This window comes from Hydra vulgaris, chromosome 14 (assembly GCF_038396675.1).
Source record: "Hydra vulgaris chromosome 14, alternate assembly HydraT2T_AEP".
Lineage (NCBI taxonomy): Eukaryota > Metazoa > Cnidaria > Hydrozoa > Anthoathecata > Hydridae > Hydra > Hydra vulgaris.
In genome coordinates, this window is record NC_088933.1 from 44,192,986 (window position 1) to 44,210,402 (window position 17,417).

At 27.3% G+C, this 17,417-nt stretch overlaps 1 long non-coding RNA gene across 1 annotated transcript; it reads left to right on the top strand.

The window, feature by feature from the left end:
- The first annotated feature begins 16,675 nt into the window (after positions 1–16,675).
- Positions 16,676–17,092, top strand: LOC136091221 (uncharacterized). Its single transcript, XR_010643795.1, has 3 exons — positions 16,676–16,761; positions 16,838–16,927; positions 17,003–17,092. It is a non-coding gene; the product is annotated as an uncharacterized LOC136091221 (long non-coding RNA).
- The last annotated feature ends 325 nt before the right edge of the window (positions 17,093–17,417 follow it).

Here is a 17,417-nt window from a genome sequence, read left to right on the forward strand (position 1 = left end):
ACTTTTGACTCCTTAATTTACTCTTGTTTCCTTTCTAACTCCTTAAAGTATATAGATAAAACTTTAAAACTGCTTCAAATACTTTATATTTATGCAATATTTATGTAATATTTTTACATAATATATTAATTTCTAAGGTTTTCAAATGTTACAAAATTTTGCTATTTAAAAAGATTTTTTCTTGTTCTTATACAAATTTTCTTTTCTTTTAGGAGTAATACCGAAACTAAAAAATAGATTTTATTATACATTTGAATCGCCAAATTGAAAAATCTTACCGTTGCGTGCCACATTAAACCATCAACACCATAAAAGTATGCAATTTCTTTATTAGGTTTGATTTCTTTTTATGCAACTAAACACAAATGTGGATTTTGATCTTCAGTTAAAACTTTTTTCATTACTCCATTCCAAAAGTATTTGGAGTAATTGACATTCCAAGCCAAGTATTCCTCATACGAAGTGGCATCAATACTAAAACTTAAAAAGATTTAATATGATGCCTTTAATATCAAAATAGAAATAAACAAAATAAGTTTATTACCTGTATTCAATGTTATTGTGCATAAAGTCATATACATAACTTCCAGCATTAGTTTGTTCGTATACTTTTTTTTTTTCTATCATTACGCACTTTAGGAATAAATCTCCCCTGTACTGAACTATAAATTCTCCTTTTTGAATGTTTTTACATGCAAAAACTCCATATCCTATGTAAACCAAAAAGTTATGTTTACAATATTTTTATAAACTTTTTATATTACATTTCCAAACTTAAAGTTATCTCCTGACCTTTTGTTTTGTTAATAAATTTCTTGTATATAAAATCAGGGTCTGTCATCATTGATATATAATTTTTTGCTTGGTTTTCAGTTGGAGGAAGACGCCGCTAAAATGGTAATTGTAAAAATTTTTTTTTTATCGTAATGCATTAAAATATTTAAAAAAAATTTTAACATTAAAATATCTTATGGGTAAAAAACAATATAAGGAATAATAATTTTTTTTTTTAAATTAAGGTTTTACAATAACTTGTGTAGGCATAAACTGCCTGTCAACCTAATTATATAATACTTGACAATTACAAAGTTTGTATAACTAATAGAAAATAAAATGTGGATTAGTCATAGAGAAGCCATTCATTTTTTAGATGATTGTCTAGAAGCAGTTTAAACGTTTTTAAAGATAACGCTGATACAATGTGATTATGAAGAGAGTTCCATTTATTTATTATTCTTAGAGAAAAAAAATTCATACGTAAATTTAATCGTGAAGATTGTTTTTTTAGTTTATATATATGACCACGAGTAATAAATTTACTATCTATTTCAAAAAGACTTCTGTCACTATTGTTGTTTTTGCACCATTTGTAGACGTTGATTAGGTCTGCACGAAGTAGCCTGTATTTTACAGTTGTCATATTTAATGCCAACAATCTTTGTTCATACGGTAGATCCTGTAATCCATTGATTCGTTTCGAAGCTCTTCTTAACACATTTTCTAGTTGCCGTTTGTCTTTGAGAAGTCCAGGGTTACAGATTGATCCACAGTATTCTAGGTGAGGGCGGACTAGTGCTGAAAATAGTTTTTTAAAGGATAATAAGTCTGGATATGATGTAAATGTTCTTTTTATTATTCCTATTATTTGTGTGGCTTTGTTGACTTGAATAGTTGTGTGTTTGGAAAATAATAAGTTCGAATCTATGTGAACACCTAAATCTCGTTCGCAATTTGTGGTTTTAATGTTTACTCTTATATTTTTTTCTGGATCATGCATATTATAAGTATGGGATTTGTTGTTGTTTCCTAAGTGCATTACAGAACATTTATCAATGTTAAATTTCATTCCCCGTTTTTGAGACCATGTAACAAGAGCGTCGATGTCATTTTGTAATTCTTGCGCAGATTGAGTATTTTCAATAGAACGGAAGATTTTGGTATCGTCAGCAAAAAGAGCAGCTTTTGATTTTATTACTTTAGGGATATCGTTGACATATATAATAAAAAGTAAAGCTGAAAGGACGGAGCCTTGGGGAACTCCACTTTTAACGGGTACCCAGTTTGAATAATTTCCATTAACAACAACTCTTTGTCTACGGTTTTTCAAAAAGTTTTTAATCCAATATAGTATTGATCCATTTATACCATAAGCTTTAAGTTTCGAAATAAGAAAATTATGTGGAACTTTGTCAAAGGCTTTTTCAAAATCAAGATAAATGTTGTCAATGGGAATATTATTATCAAGTGATGACGTCCAATAATTAATTACAGTTAAAAGGTTAGTTAAGCAGGAATGATCTGGACGAAATCCATATTGGTGTGGACTTAATAAGTTATTTTTAATCAGGTGTGTCATAATATGATTTTTTATAATTTTAAAAGTTATACTGATAGGTCTATAATTAAGTGCTTTTGATCTGTCTCCTTTTTTGAATATGGGTGTAATTGTTGCGTCTTTCCATATTTGGGGTATTGATCCACTCTCAAGTACTTTGTTAAAAATAGTAGATAGATGTTTAGACATTTGAAAGCAAGTTTTCTAAAATATTATTGGGTGTAATGCATCAGGGCCTGGTGATTTAGATGAGTTTAGACTTTTGAGGTATGTTTCGATATTTTCCGGACTTAGATCAATATTGTTTGTTAGTGGATTTACATTTTTATATGTTAGGTTAAATGGTGGTGTTGCTGTTATTTTTTTGTTTGAAAAAGTATCAGCAAAACAAATATTGAATAGATGAGCTTTATCTAGATCAGTAGTTGCAACAGTATTATTGTATTGGATGTCAGGGAATGCTTCTTTGTTTTTTCTTTTTGATTTGACATACGAGTAAAATGCTTTTGGATTTTGATCTATGTCTCTCGCCAGTTTTTTTTCAAATTCAATAATTGCTTTTCTGCACGCAGTTTTTGCTTTGTTTCGTGAAATGCGGTACTCATTATATGTTTCTTCATTTCTGTTCAATATATATTGACGATATTTCTCTCGTTTAAATTTAAGTTCGTTGATTATTTGAAAGTCAATCCACTTTGAGCGTTTTTTATTATTAAAGTTAGATTTTGAGATATTATTGTTGATAGTAGTTTTAAGTTTATTAAAAAAGATACTCCATAGTTGGTCTGAGTTGGATGTTGGACAGAGTTTAATATTTGCAAGGTCTTCATTAATTTTGTCATAGTTCCCTTTTGTGTATAAATGCTTTGTATGGTATTGTGGTAAATTTATAATAGATTCAATCGATACAGCAAAGTAGAGTAGTTGATGATGACTTTTGCCAATGGGTGCTAGATGAGTTAAAAAGGAGATCATGTTTTCATCAGAAGTAAATAAGAGGTCAATTGTAGAAGGATTTTGATTTTGTCTGATGTGTGTTGCATTTGAAATATGTTGGGTTAAAAAAGAATCGCGAATATTTTCAGTAAATTTAATTGATTTAGAGGAATTTGTAATAGGCTGTTTTGGATTTTGCCAGATGATATATGGGTAGTTAAAATCTCCTATAATAAGAATGTTTGGATATTAGTTTGAAAGTTTGGCAATATGTTGATTTATGCAGTTAGTGTTTTCATCGTTACTATTTAGTGATCTGTAATATAAACTTAACAATAATTTAGAAGTTTTCGTTGCAATTTCACAACTGAGCGATTCAGATGGAAATATATCTAGGTTTATTAGGGATGACTTTAGTTTGTTATGTATAAATATTGCTAAACCTCTTCGGCAAGAACTATTCTTGTGATTTGTATGTAGTATGTAATTTTCAATAGCAAACTCGAGATCATTAACTTCAATTTTTTTTTTTTTAGGCAGAGTTTCTGTTAAAAAAATAATTTCGGGTTTCAGATTGTTTACAATTTGTTTGAGCTCGTGGCGTTTATTTAGGAAGGAGTCGATGTTTGTGTATATAGCTTTGACGGATTTAATTTCAGTAACTTTTTTAATGGTTTGAAAATTAATCCAATTTTTTAGAGTTTTTTTATATTTTTTGTTTACTGAAATTAAGTTTGATGACTTCGTTGCGCCTAATGCACCATCGAAAGGGTGAGTTTGGTTCATTTTCAAGGAGAATTTGGTTTTTCTTATTTCTTTCTTTTCTAAGTTGAGAATCGATTTGCCTTTCGGCGAGTGTCATATCTGGATTAATGAAGCCGTTTGTATATTTTATCTTTTTGCGCAATTCCCTAGCGGCAAGTAAAACTTTATTACGTTCGCTGTTTTCAGGAAGTACTGCAATAATGGGCGGAGGAGTTTTTGAGTCTTTTTTGTTTTTTAATCTTATTATTTTAATAGGTTTTTCATTGCCCTTTACCAATTTCCTCAAATATCTCGTCAATTATTTTTTTGTCGTCGTTGTTTTTTTCAAGTTCATTTATTTTTTTTGATTCTGGAATTCCAAAAACGATAATGTTCTTTTCACGCTTTTTTTTTTCTTCCTGTTCAGATAATATAGTTTTGGAAATTGAGTTTACAACAATAGCTTTTTCTGCAGATTTATTTTTGTGATAAAGATTTGACCAAAATGTAGCTGAACTATTTTCGGTTTCTTTTTTCGATTCTAATAATTCAATTCTTTTTATAAGTCTTTGAATAGTTTCGTTTTGATCACGTATAATATCGGATAGTTCCAAACAGCTAAGTTTACCTTGCTTAATCATGAATATTGTTATGACGTCGTGTCAATTTTATGAAATTAATAATGAATAAATAATAATAATGTAAAATATGAAAATAATAACAGGATAATAATAACAATAATAGTAAAATAAAATTTACAATTAAAAAAAAAATCTGAAAGAAAAAATATATATATATATATTTATTATGTTTATTTATTATGTTATATAAATTTTATAAAGAAAACAAAAATATATATATATATATATATATATATATATATATATCGACTAAAATTTAAATTGAAAACAAAAAAATGAAAAATAGAGAAGTTTATAATAGGAAATGGATTTACTTACTGATTTTTTTTCATCTGTTATTGTTGTGACATGTGGTTCTCTCGATGAACAAGAGTCTTTATGCTGAAAAATGAAACTGTAAAGTATTAAATGTATTAAGTATTAGCTCCAAAACATAATATACTGTAAGAAGTAGGAGATAAAGTTATAACTTGTATGCTAAAAGTTGCTAGCACTTACCGCGTCGGGAACATTTCCAATAATGACTTCTGGTTTGTTCTAAGGAGAGATATGTATGCTATCATTTTGTTAAGCCAAAGTATGAGTCGTAAAATAATAGAAAATGTTAAAAAGCGTGACTTCCAATTTCTACATCCAATCTTTTACTACTTGCTAAATTTAATTCTCTGAGTAACTAAAAATTCAAAGAAAATATTTTTTTGAATATGAAAGTAAACAAATACTTGGTAATTTAAAAAACTTTTTTTACATCTGCCAGTGGTAATCTCTCTTCTGGTAATGTTTTCCAACCTAGTGTTGTTAGGCGAATAAGTTTACAAATCTTCTTCTCATTTTCAGGATAGAGATTTCCTAATATACGGACATCTGGTCTTTCATTGTTTTTAATTGCATCAAGAAGGAAAACATTTTTTAATAAAGGCAGAGTATTTTCCCGAGGTGAGCTAAGGTTAGATAAAATTTCAAAGCTTGAAACAGCAATAGCATAAATATCTGTCCATACAGAAAAAAAACTCGTATTTTTTAGCAATCTCTGGGGCTACATAGATTATTGTTAAATCCTCTAATTTTGATCCATTTACAGCTGTTGCGTTACTTGTTGTTGAATTTTTTATTGTTGTCATATCTCCAAAGTCTGAAATTTTTACTGTGAGATTTTCTAAAGTGCCACTCACTAGCATGTTATTTGGTTTGATATTGCGATGTATGATATTGTTTTGGTGGAGATAATCTATTCCCTTGCATGCTTGAGTTATATAGTCAACCCTTTCACTTAATTTGAAATAGTCATTGTCATTTAGAAATTTCAAAACAAAGAGCTGTAGGGCCTAAACTAAACCCATAGAATTGAATATTATTTTTGTGCTAGAGTTATCTTAATTGATCAGAAACCGTCCAAACACGTTTCTTTGAAAATTGGTTTTTAAAAACTTAAACTGCTGCAATTTTCTTCTGTACAACTGACTTGTACACTTTAGCTGAACTACCTTCGTCAATTAAATCAGAGAAGTTTAGAGACAGTTCAGACAACTCGAAATCTCTCTTTTTTTTTCTAATCCACTGCTTTTAAAAATAAGCAAGCTCATTTTGGTTTCCTGAAAGAAAAGAAAAAGCATTTTAAAGGTATATTATATCTTTGATTCAAGTATTATTAGTTAAAGTAATATTTACAAAATTTTATGGTGTTAGTTTTAGAAAATGTTTTTTATATTATTAATTATACATACGTTGATTTACATTGTGTTGTTTTGAATTACATTTTTAAAAACGATGTTAAAATTTTTCAAAAAAGGATTTTTTTTCTTTTGTTATTTAGTACTTTTTATTAGATGGTCAAAGTTTTTTCCCCTCTTAATTAAGCGCAATATGTCTAAAGAGAACAGCATGCAAGGAGAAAGGAACTTAGACGTGGATTGCAGGCTTAGCTACCCAGTGGGCACCCAATGTCAATCTAACATTGGAATTCAGTTAGATTTTCATCGACGATATCAACTGAAAAAATCTTAAGTTGAATCGATGTCAGATGTTTAACCTTAGTTATTCCATGTTATTTTGATGTCAGTCTTTAATCGGTTACAAGCATTTTAATTTCCCGCCAATATGAAAATTCAACTTATTATATTGGTACTCATGAGATTGGCTTTTCCCAAGGTAATTACCCAGGTTATCAGTTAAAGGAAAGTATACCTATTGATTACAATATTTCTTGTGTTCAGAATTTCTTACTTGACTCTGCATCTAGTTTTGTTAGGTGTTGTTAAGCGGTTACTGTTTTTTTTAAAGGAAGGTCCAAGAATTTGCAGGCTCTTCTAGATACAACTCAACGAGATATCAAATCTTTTTGAGGGTTTTTTAAAAGCATTTTGAAGCTTTTAAAAGCTTTAGAATGCGTAAGGCAGCCTAGATCTTTAAATAAACTAAAAAGATGGAAAGCCACAGAATTTCTTCTTTATACTCGACCTGTGGTGTTAAAAGGGATTCTTCCCAATAATGTTTACATTCATTTCTTATCGTTGAGTATTAGTATAAGAATTATGTGTTATACTGATTCAATAAAAAGTACACAATTATTGGAGTATGCCAAACAGCTACTGGAGTGGTTTGTATTTAAGTCGATTGACATATATGGTCAAAGTTTTTTAACATATAATATACATGCCTTAATACATATTAATGATAATGTATACCATCAAAAAGAAGATCTAATTTTAATATCTGCTTTTCAATGTCTCATTTGAAAATCACATGCACATATTAAAAAAGTTTGTTGTAATGCAAAGAGTTCACTTGTCCAAATTATTAAAAAAGTTCAGAATTAGAGAAAGCCGGTGAGAGAATTAATCACAGGCTTATAAATGATAAAATCTCTTCTAAAAATTGAGGTGGTTCTGCTTAAAGAATGGTCATTTTGTTTGTGTAAAAGAAAAGTTGGCTGGTTATTCTTTTTTTTATAAATTTATTAAGAAGACACATATAAGACATCTTTTTCCCAAACCATGTGATTCACGAGATTTAGATATTTATACAAGTAGTCAAAGTATTTAAATGGACAGCAACAACATTTTAAAGAATAATATTCTTTGTAAAGTTGTTTGTTTACCTCGAAAGGATAGTTGTATTTTAATTCCATATGTGCATGATTTAAGATAGTAAATTAGACTTGTAGTAGATTTAATCATTTTTTATTTATTTTCATTTTATATTTATTTTTATTTTATATTAGACAGGTCTGATATAGTTTATTCCTTTTTTTGATGAAGTTTACAAAAATTTAAAAGACAAAGTTTACAAGTTTATTTATTTAAATATCAGAAATGCTAAGTCCAACGTTCTCTATTGCAATTTGGAAAGTTGTGCACAAAATTTAAAACTATGAATTATTTGGATTATTGCATAAGTATAATTTCTATTGAAATAATAATATAAGTATACACATAAAAACTTTTCAAGTATATTTTTGCTGTCAAATTTGTTTTTAAAGTCAAAGTTTTAATTAAAACTTAAACATTATAAAAAATATTTTTTGCTCTATTGATGTATAAATATCAAAATTAAAAGTTGCCGACGCAAATGTTTAAAAAGCGATAGCCCTTAAAGCTACTAAAATAATAGTTGGTCATAAAATAAAGATAAAATAAAATATAAAATAGTGTATACAAGAGCTGTTTGTATAGAAAACAATCATAAATACGGACTGTGCCATCATGCTGGATCAATGACAGCCAAAATATTTTTATCGGCCAGATGGTTTAAAAGTAAAACGTGCTTTCATGAATTTAGAACCTCCTAAGTCTGGATGGAGCCAAATCAGCCTGGTAAAACTGAAACTTTTAGGTATGTAAAACATTCTCTGCAGCAGCGTTTTTGCATACAGGCTAAAGGTATAAACTTTATATTAAGTTTGAAATAAAGGAGTGTTAGTAGATGGTTGGTAAACATATCAAAAGTAATAGTAGAGGGCTGGCAAAAATATGAAATTGTAGTAATTTAATTAAAAATAATCCACCATTATTGTTGTTTGCAGGTACAAAAAAAAATCAGGGGAACAGGGTTTAATTTTTGAAATATTGGGGAATAAAGCTTTAAAATTTTTCCCCTTACCTAACTAACATTATGTCAGTTTAAAATCATACTGTCTAATGTATGAGTTAATGGCTATTATTTATTTATTTTAGGTTTAAATTAATTTAAGGTATTTCATTAGGCTATTCATTGATATATTTAGAAGTTATTCGAAGACACCATTAAAAAAAGTCTGCTGATTTTTTGAGGACCTTTTTATATATTTTTTTGAAAACAATTGGTGCATAGCTGTAAGCATACTTGCGGGTGAAAAAAGAATTTGTTCCCAAAAATGTTCAAAATAGCAAATTGTATTAATTTGCTTCCCAATTTCAACTGTTTGCAACACTTATGATTTGTGAGAAATTTAATTTGCTTTTTGAGTCAGTAAAATAAAAAAATCATATTTGAACTGCATTAGTATAATATGATTTTACACCATTTCTAAATTTTCTAAAGTTTCTTTTAATTGTAGACAAGAATTATGTAGTAATTTACAAGAATATACAAAAATTTTATTCTTTAAATTCATTTAAGATTTCTAATATATTGTGGTGAAACTTTTCACAAAACAAATTGAAAATCAACAAGCTGTTCAACAAAATGGATCTGAGGATGCCGAAAAGTCAGCAGAAAATGTTCCTGAAAAATTCACAGATGTCGAAGAGCTTCTTAAATTTGATACAAGTTTAAATTATGATGATGAAAAATATAAACAATTGGTATGTTTAATATTTGTAGTTCTATTTATTATATTTTTTGTATTGATTGTCGAAATTTTATCTTATTTTTCAACCCTTATGTCAGAATACCTCATTCCTTCTTTATGATAAAGAAGGAATGAGATAAGAATTATAATAGCGAAAAGTAATTTCAAGTATAATTAAACAAGTAAACTACGTTAAATAAAAAAGAACTTGCATTGAATAAGATGTGTAAAAAGCAAACACTTCAAAAAATCAGTTTTGGAAAAATACCAATGTAATGTTTTTTTCATAAAAGATAAGTTCTATAAATGTAGTTATAAAATTTGATTCTTTGAAATTTTTGACTAAAAATAATTATGTATTCAAAGTTTTTGTTTAAAAGCTGTTTTTCAATTATATTTTCTAAATACAAAAATTTATCAGATCTCCCATGCTCATTTTTTCCAAATCACTAAATATAAAGTTTCATAACAAGGCCATGTTAAATCTACTAACTACTTTTCTGAAAAAGTTTTATTTTTTATGAACACTTTCTTTGACAAATTTTTAATATTTCTTGAATGAGTATTTCAAATAGATGGTTTTATAAAGAAATTGCCATTTTTTGAAGGTGATTTTTTATTTTACAAACGAATAAAAAAGGTCTGTTTTTTAACTTAAAAAATTTGAAATGAGCTGTAAATTAACAACCTTACTTGCATAGGGTAAATGAATTAGTTAACCAATTTGTTCCTAGAATATCAGTATTTTTTTATTTTATTTATCGCCTTCAATTAGTAAACTATAATTTAAAAAATGTGAAATATATAATTTAATGCGTTTGTTTGTTTGTAAGTATTTAGTACGTTATATTTATATAAGTAGGTCATCTTTCAAAGGTTGGTGGGAATTCTTTAAAAGATAATCTTAAAAACATAATGGAAAGGTAATTTTAAAGTTGTTGACTTAAATGATTTAGTTTACTTCATGTAATAATGATGTATTATAGCCATTATTATTTCCATATATATGTAGACCAGATAATAGAAAATTTATTGTAGGTAAAAAATTTTTATTTTTATGAATGATAGAATTGAATGTGAAAAAAGTTATACCAAGTTACTAATATTCTATTTATTTTATTAAATTATAAAACCGTTTTGAAAAATCTATTTTATGAGAATCGCAGCATAGTCAAATTTCATCATCTGCTTTATAGTTTGTTACAACGGTAATATTCTTTTTTACGATAATCAAAATTATTAAAACCGTGGTATCAAAACCGTTAGAAAAACAAACTACTTTTTCGAAACCTTTATTTTTTAAGAAATTATTTTGAAAAACACGGATTTTTTATTTGTAAAATTTTGTAAAAGCACTACTTTAATGTACAAAATTTGATAGAATAATCAAATTTTTCAAAAATCAAACAAATCAGATTGCGCCTATTTTGAGCCTGTATAAGGTTTCAAAACATGCAGCCCGCTTCATATAAACAGCCTCTTAGTTGCGATTCTGTAAAATACACTTTTTATTTTTAACTAAACGCGTTCCTTACATTGAAAGTCTTTTACATCAATAGCAACTAACTAATAAGCATCATACGCTATATAAAAGTTAGTATCGTTTAATCTTAAATTATCATTTGAATCGTTAAAATTTTATGTAAAAATGTTTAATAATTTAATAATCTATAATAATTTTATGTCGAAATGTTAAAATTTATGTAGAAATGTTTAATAATTTAAAAATCTATGTTAAAGACTTTCCGGTTTCGGCTTTGTTTTTTAGAATTATTTTTTTTTTTAATTATAAATTTAAAAGATTAGAGATAAAGATCGATAAAGCTTAAGGTTCATACCTATTTTTTAAATTGCAGTTTATATTGCATCTTCGCAGTTAACGAAAAAGATGATTTTCATGTTTTATGCAAAAAACTTTGGCTTTGTTTGTGTTTTTCGTTGTTTATTTATTTATTCAAATGTTTTTTTTTTAAATATTTTCCGTTTTAAAAAGTGAACTAATTTTATTATTTGTTTTCAAATAATATTTTTTAAAAGACTTGTTTTAGTTTTCTATCGATCTTCCCAATTTTTCAGTATTGTTTTTTAAGTTATTTAATCCTTCATAAATTACTTGTGATATCAGTCAGTGACAGTTCTTCAGTTATTTACATTATATTAAGCTTTATATAAAAAATTATATAAAGAAATATTTTTCTTATAAAATACAGTTAACAGCAAAGTAAATTATTAATTTTTTCATGAAGAAATAAAAACTTATTTCTTAAAATTTATGTTTAATTTGTATATTTTCTAAATTAAGAACAATTGTATTTTTTTATGGAATGAATGAGTTGTTTAATTTAAAATTTCTATTTTATAAATAAAACACTGCATTGCTATATTTAATAGTGTTAAATATGCCTCATTTACCGACGAAGTCTTTGCGCATTATATGTTTGAATATGTTACTGTGTTCACATCGAATATGTTTCATGTATCATGAAGTTTTTGCGCGTGGGGATGTTTAAATTCAGTAAATTTTTTCCCTAAGTACCGTAACTTTTATTAGGTTATATAAGGATTTGTGTTATGCGGCTGTACGAAGAATAGGTGATATATACCAAATTGCCGATGCCCCTTATTGTCTCACGTATTGTTTCACTAGCCATCGTGATGACATTTAACATTAACTTAAGAAAAACAAGTGTAATTTTTTAAATTGATTAAGGGAGACCCGATGTCAACATTTGCTAACATTGGTCATCAAAACGGAATTAATAATAATGATAAAAGTTACCTTAAGTAATTGATTTTTCCATTTTGGCAGTTTGGAGTTATACCACTATTTAGAATATTAAATTCTCTATCGTTTGATATACCACACAAATTTAATAAATCATTTATTAATGAGTTTTTTAAGAATTTTTTTTTCAACGATAAAGCAAAAACTTATTCATAACCTCAAAATGATGTTTTTGAACATTTTCCTTGTATACCGACGATATTAAACTCTTCATTACTTTTTTAAATTATTTTTATAATTTAATCTAATTAAAACTAATAGCAAAAGTAAAAACATTTAAAATGATATAGATCATTTTAAATGTTTTTACTTTTGCCATTAGTTTTGATTAGATTTGTTTTTAGTTGTGATTAAATTATCTTATTTTAAGTGATCATTGTGTTAGCAAAGATAATATAAAAAAAAACAACTAAAAAACCAAAGTTTTGCAATGGAAAAATGTTTTCCTAATTCTTATCGTTGCTCCTTTTTATAAGTTAAGTGTTAAGGTGGTACCAGGGTAAAAGCAACTTTTTTAACAAAAAATTGAAAACTATCAATAGATTCTAAATTTTTTTCGTGATGACGTCATTATTTATGCGCATAATTAGTGTTATTTTACCACCAAAACTCCCTACTCTCTTATCTAATATAACTAACTCAAAATTTGTCAAAAATGTTTAAAAATTTGAGCATGAATTCTTTAATGTATTTAGAATGTTGTCTGTGAAATAGAATTTTTTTAAACATTTTTAAATTTACCAGGTTGACATTCAAACTTTAAGATATAAAAAATAAGGGAAGTTTAGGACCGAAACAAGATAAAAATGAGTTAAAAAAAAAAATTAAAATTTTTTGCTTCATAGACAACATTTCTAATATGTTCATCTTTAAACCTGCAAAATTTCAGCCCACTTTCTATTTTCTATGAAAAGTTATCTTTTCTAAAAAAGTTAAGATTTAGCGAGAAAAATAAAGTTGCAAAAAAGCTAAAATAAGTTTTAAAAAGTAATATATTGTAATTATATGGCAAGATAAACCTAAACATAAACGTGCAGCTTATAGCCTAATATATTATTAAAGGTGTAGTCAAACGTGTTTAGCATTGTTTAGCAAAAACCTGAAGTCAATTGCTTTTTTGGTTGTGGAGATTTCGGAGAAAAAGCGTTGCTAAGATCGTCGGTAAGGCTATTAAAAAAGCGCAAATTTGATTAAAATTATAATTTTCGACTTTTTGAAAAAGGCATATTAAAATAGGTAGATTTAAGAACTCAAAACATTCATTTTTGTATTTTTCAAAATTTTACCAAAAATAGCCATTTTTTATCCTAATTGCATTGAGACTTTTCTTGCTTCTCCTTTACTTATTGTATTATATAATGCTGAATATGCTATTGATAATTTTTTTTTAAGGACATAGGAAATATATAAAGATAACTTTGGAAATATTTAGAGACAAACTTCGAGGAAATCTACAACTTAAATATACTAAATTTTTAGAAAATCCGCTGAATTAAAAATTGATGTAACTGACTGCCGTGTTATTATTTAAGGGCTAGATTGTGATGCTAGTCTTTTTTAGCAATATGGCTTTATCATATTTATCCATATATTATATATCATCATTATGCGTTGAAAAAAAACAGCAGAAATACATGGAATATGAAAAACTTTTCAGCAGATTTATATCTTTATTTTTAGAAGAATTATGTTATGTCCTTTTTTCGATATTTTGAAAGCGTAACGTATTAATAATATATATTTTGCAAAATTTTATTTCAAATGAATCCAAGTCCTTTTTTTTGATAATACTAGGAGCGCGTCTGATGCCTAGGGTTGTCCCGTCAATTAATTAAATAAAGAATTTTTAGCAGTTCTTACTGTACACAGGGCCTTCAGTTTTAAAAGGAATTGTTTCCAAAAAAACATATGAACATATTTTGTGTTTTCATGTTGCTATGAGAATACTTTTGACTGAAGACAGTGATTTCAGAAGTCATTATGTTGTTTACGCGCACAATTCGTTTGTATTCTTTGTTAGGTCAGCAAAAGACATATATGGTGATGACTTCTGTGTTTACAATGTACACAACCTAGTCCATATACACGAAGATGTTGTTAATATGGGGTGTTCACTAAATCAAATATCAGCCTTTCCTTTTGAAAACTATATGCAAAAACTAAAAAAATATGTACGCAATTCAAGTAATCCTGTCGTTCAAGTGGCAAAACGGCATTTCGACATTTCAATCAACAAAAATCTCAGTTGAAGTATCACTTCGATTCCGGGATTCTTGCTTCCTTATTAAGGATCAAACATTTTGCATGTAAGAAAAATTAGATTGTGGCCGCTATGTTTGTGATAAATTTAGATTAAATCACATATATTCTTTTTACAGTACTCCACTTGATTCGAAAGATATAAATGTTGCATTTGTTCCTTATACGAATAAGTTGCGCGTGCACCAAAAAACTATATATAAGTCAGAACTTATCAATAAAGTAGTAATTCTTCCTTTTAAAAATGGTTATGTTTGTTTACCTTTATTGCATACTGAAAAGTTCTAAGTTTTTATTTACCTACTATAACATTTTATAAGTTTGTCAAGAATAGAAACTTTATTTAGAAGTATAATTTTGAAGTATCAACAATATAATATATGATGTTATTCTTATAAAAAAATAAAAAAAGTATAAAAAAACTCTTAATAATAAAATGTTATTGTTATTTAATTTAATTAATTATGAAAAAATTCATTTTTTCGTTACATTTTAATCAAGCAATATAAAACATTAAATTTAGTATAAGTTAACTGAATTAACTTAAACTTGGGTTGCTTATAAATAAAAGAATCAGTTCTTAAAAATTATTTAGTTATTTCTTTTAGATTATATACTTAATTTAAATAATCGCTTCCAATATTAAGCTAAGAAAAGTACTTTGGGCAAGGGTTGCGTGGCAAGAAAATATCAATTCCATTTTTGAATATGTGGTTCCTGCAAACTGGATCAATGAAGAAATAGGTGTTGTTTTTTGGCCATCTGCAATGTCAGTTCAGAGAGCCATTTCTGAAAAAACTGAGGTTGACCAATCGTGGAGAAAGTTTAAATGGTTAAAAACAAAAATTGTAGATGGCAAGTGACATTTTTGATTTTGACCTTGACTTTTTTAACCAATTCTTTTCCTAGCAACTTGCTTTTCATCTTTGATATTTTTTATTTGTATCTCAAATTTATTTAAATTGTTTTCATATTTCCAGAAGATAGACAGTTGTGCAATGACTTTAATTTTACATATTGTGGTGAGCAAGTTACCACTGAGGATGAAATTTGCAATGAAGTGATAACAGGTACAAATTTGTTGTAATGCTTGATTTAGCTAAAAAATAATTTGCACGCTCCACACTTAGTAAGTGACTGGGGCCCCGGCCCCGGTCATTTGAGACTGTTTTATATGGTTTTAAGGCATCACAAAGTCAATGTATCAACAATTGCTCTTCTTTAACTTGGTCAGGATTATCATAACTCCATTTTAAATGCCCTTCTAAGGAGTCTTGCACTTGCAGAAGAGTCTTTGAGTTTTGACTGCAAATGAGTCCATAATAATTTTGTTGAAAAAATTTTAGAAGGAGCACCAGTCGCTCCTCTTTTAATTTCAACACTGACAAATATCAACCCCGGTCGCTTACTATCTACACTATTTATCTCATCTTGATGTTAATTTTACTAATATAATATTTATCTCTGTTAATATGTCTAACAGGAATCAGCAAAGAAGTCCCTATTTTACTACAAAAACCTCCTTCCTCTATTTACAAACCGTCAATTGCTACTCTTAAAGAAAATAAAAGTATTTTATTACCTTTTCATATTTTTTTGTATTTAAATTAATTTTCTTTCTGTTATTGTTCCTTTAATTTTTTGTCATTATCAAATAGTATTTTAACATTAGACGTTATATTTTAAAGCAAAAAACATAGCCATAATCAATGACAATGCTTCATTTTTAGATAAAACAATAAAAGATCTGACACTACTTTCAGGTAATGCAGTAGTAAGATTAAATTATAAATAATTTCTTAAAATTAGAAATAAATTGTAGTCCTTAAATTGTTATCCATGTGAAGTTAGCTGACCTTGTAAATAAGTATATAAAATCCCCACCTAAATACTGCAAAATGAGAAAAAAATCAATTGAAAATACTAGATAACTATATTTTGATGACTCACTAGATACTATATATTTGTATTTTTACTTAATACTCGAACAATATTTTGCAATAGATGTAACATCTGATGATGCAACATCTGATGATGATGATATAGTAGATTTTATTCGAACAAATAAAAAACGAAATATAAACTCTCAACCACCAAGTCACCATGCTGGGGCTAAACTAAACAAAAAGTCAAGAAAGTTTATAACTTCGTTTTGACAATCTAAATAATTCCAATTTAAATGTGATCTGAAAAAGAATTTATTTTTTAGAAAAAGATGGGCAACAGTTTCCAATATCAGAAGGAAGTCAGTCACAATTACCAAGTCACCATTCAAAACCAAACAAAAAGTCAAGTAAGTTTATAACTTCGTTTTGACAATCTAAATAATTCTAATTTAACTGTGATCTGAAAACGGATTTATTTTTTAGAAAAAGAAAAGCAACAATTTCCAATGGCAGAAGAAAGTCAGTCTCAATCACCAAGTCATTTTATTGGGGCTAAACTTGACAAAATGTCAAGTAAGTTTGTAACTTCGTTTGACACTCTAATCAATTCCAATTTAAATGTGATCTGAAAAAAGATTTATTTTTTAGAAATAGAAGGGCAACAGTTTCCAATAGCAGAAGGAAGTCAGTCACAATTACTAAGTCACTATACTGGGGCTAAACGAAACAAAAACTCAAGTAAGTTTATAACTTCGTTTTGACACTCTAATCAATTCCAATTAAAATTTGATCTGAAAAGCTGTTTATTGTTTAGAAAAAGAAAAGTTTCCAATGGAAGAAGGAAGTGAGTTTAACTTTAATTGGAAAAATAGTTTTAAAAAATTTGTTAGCTAAAATTTATGATATCAATTATTTCATCATTAGATGCAATGTTATCTTTTACAGTGCAAAGTTGAATTTTAAACACGGTTTTCAATATTTTAGAGCATCAATGCAAGTCGCTTCGGTACCTTGTTGAAATTAGAGACCTTCTTTCAAAATTAGTAGAGGTAAAGGACCCAGA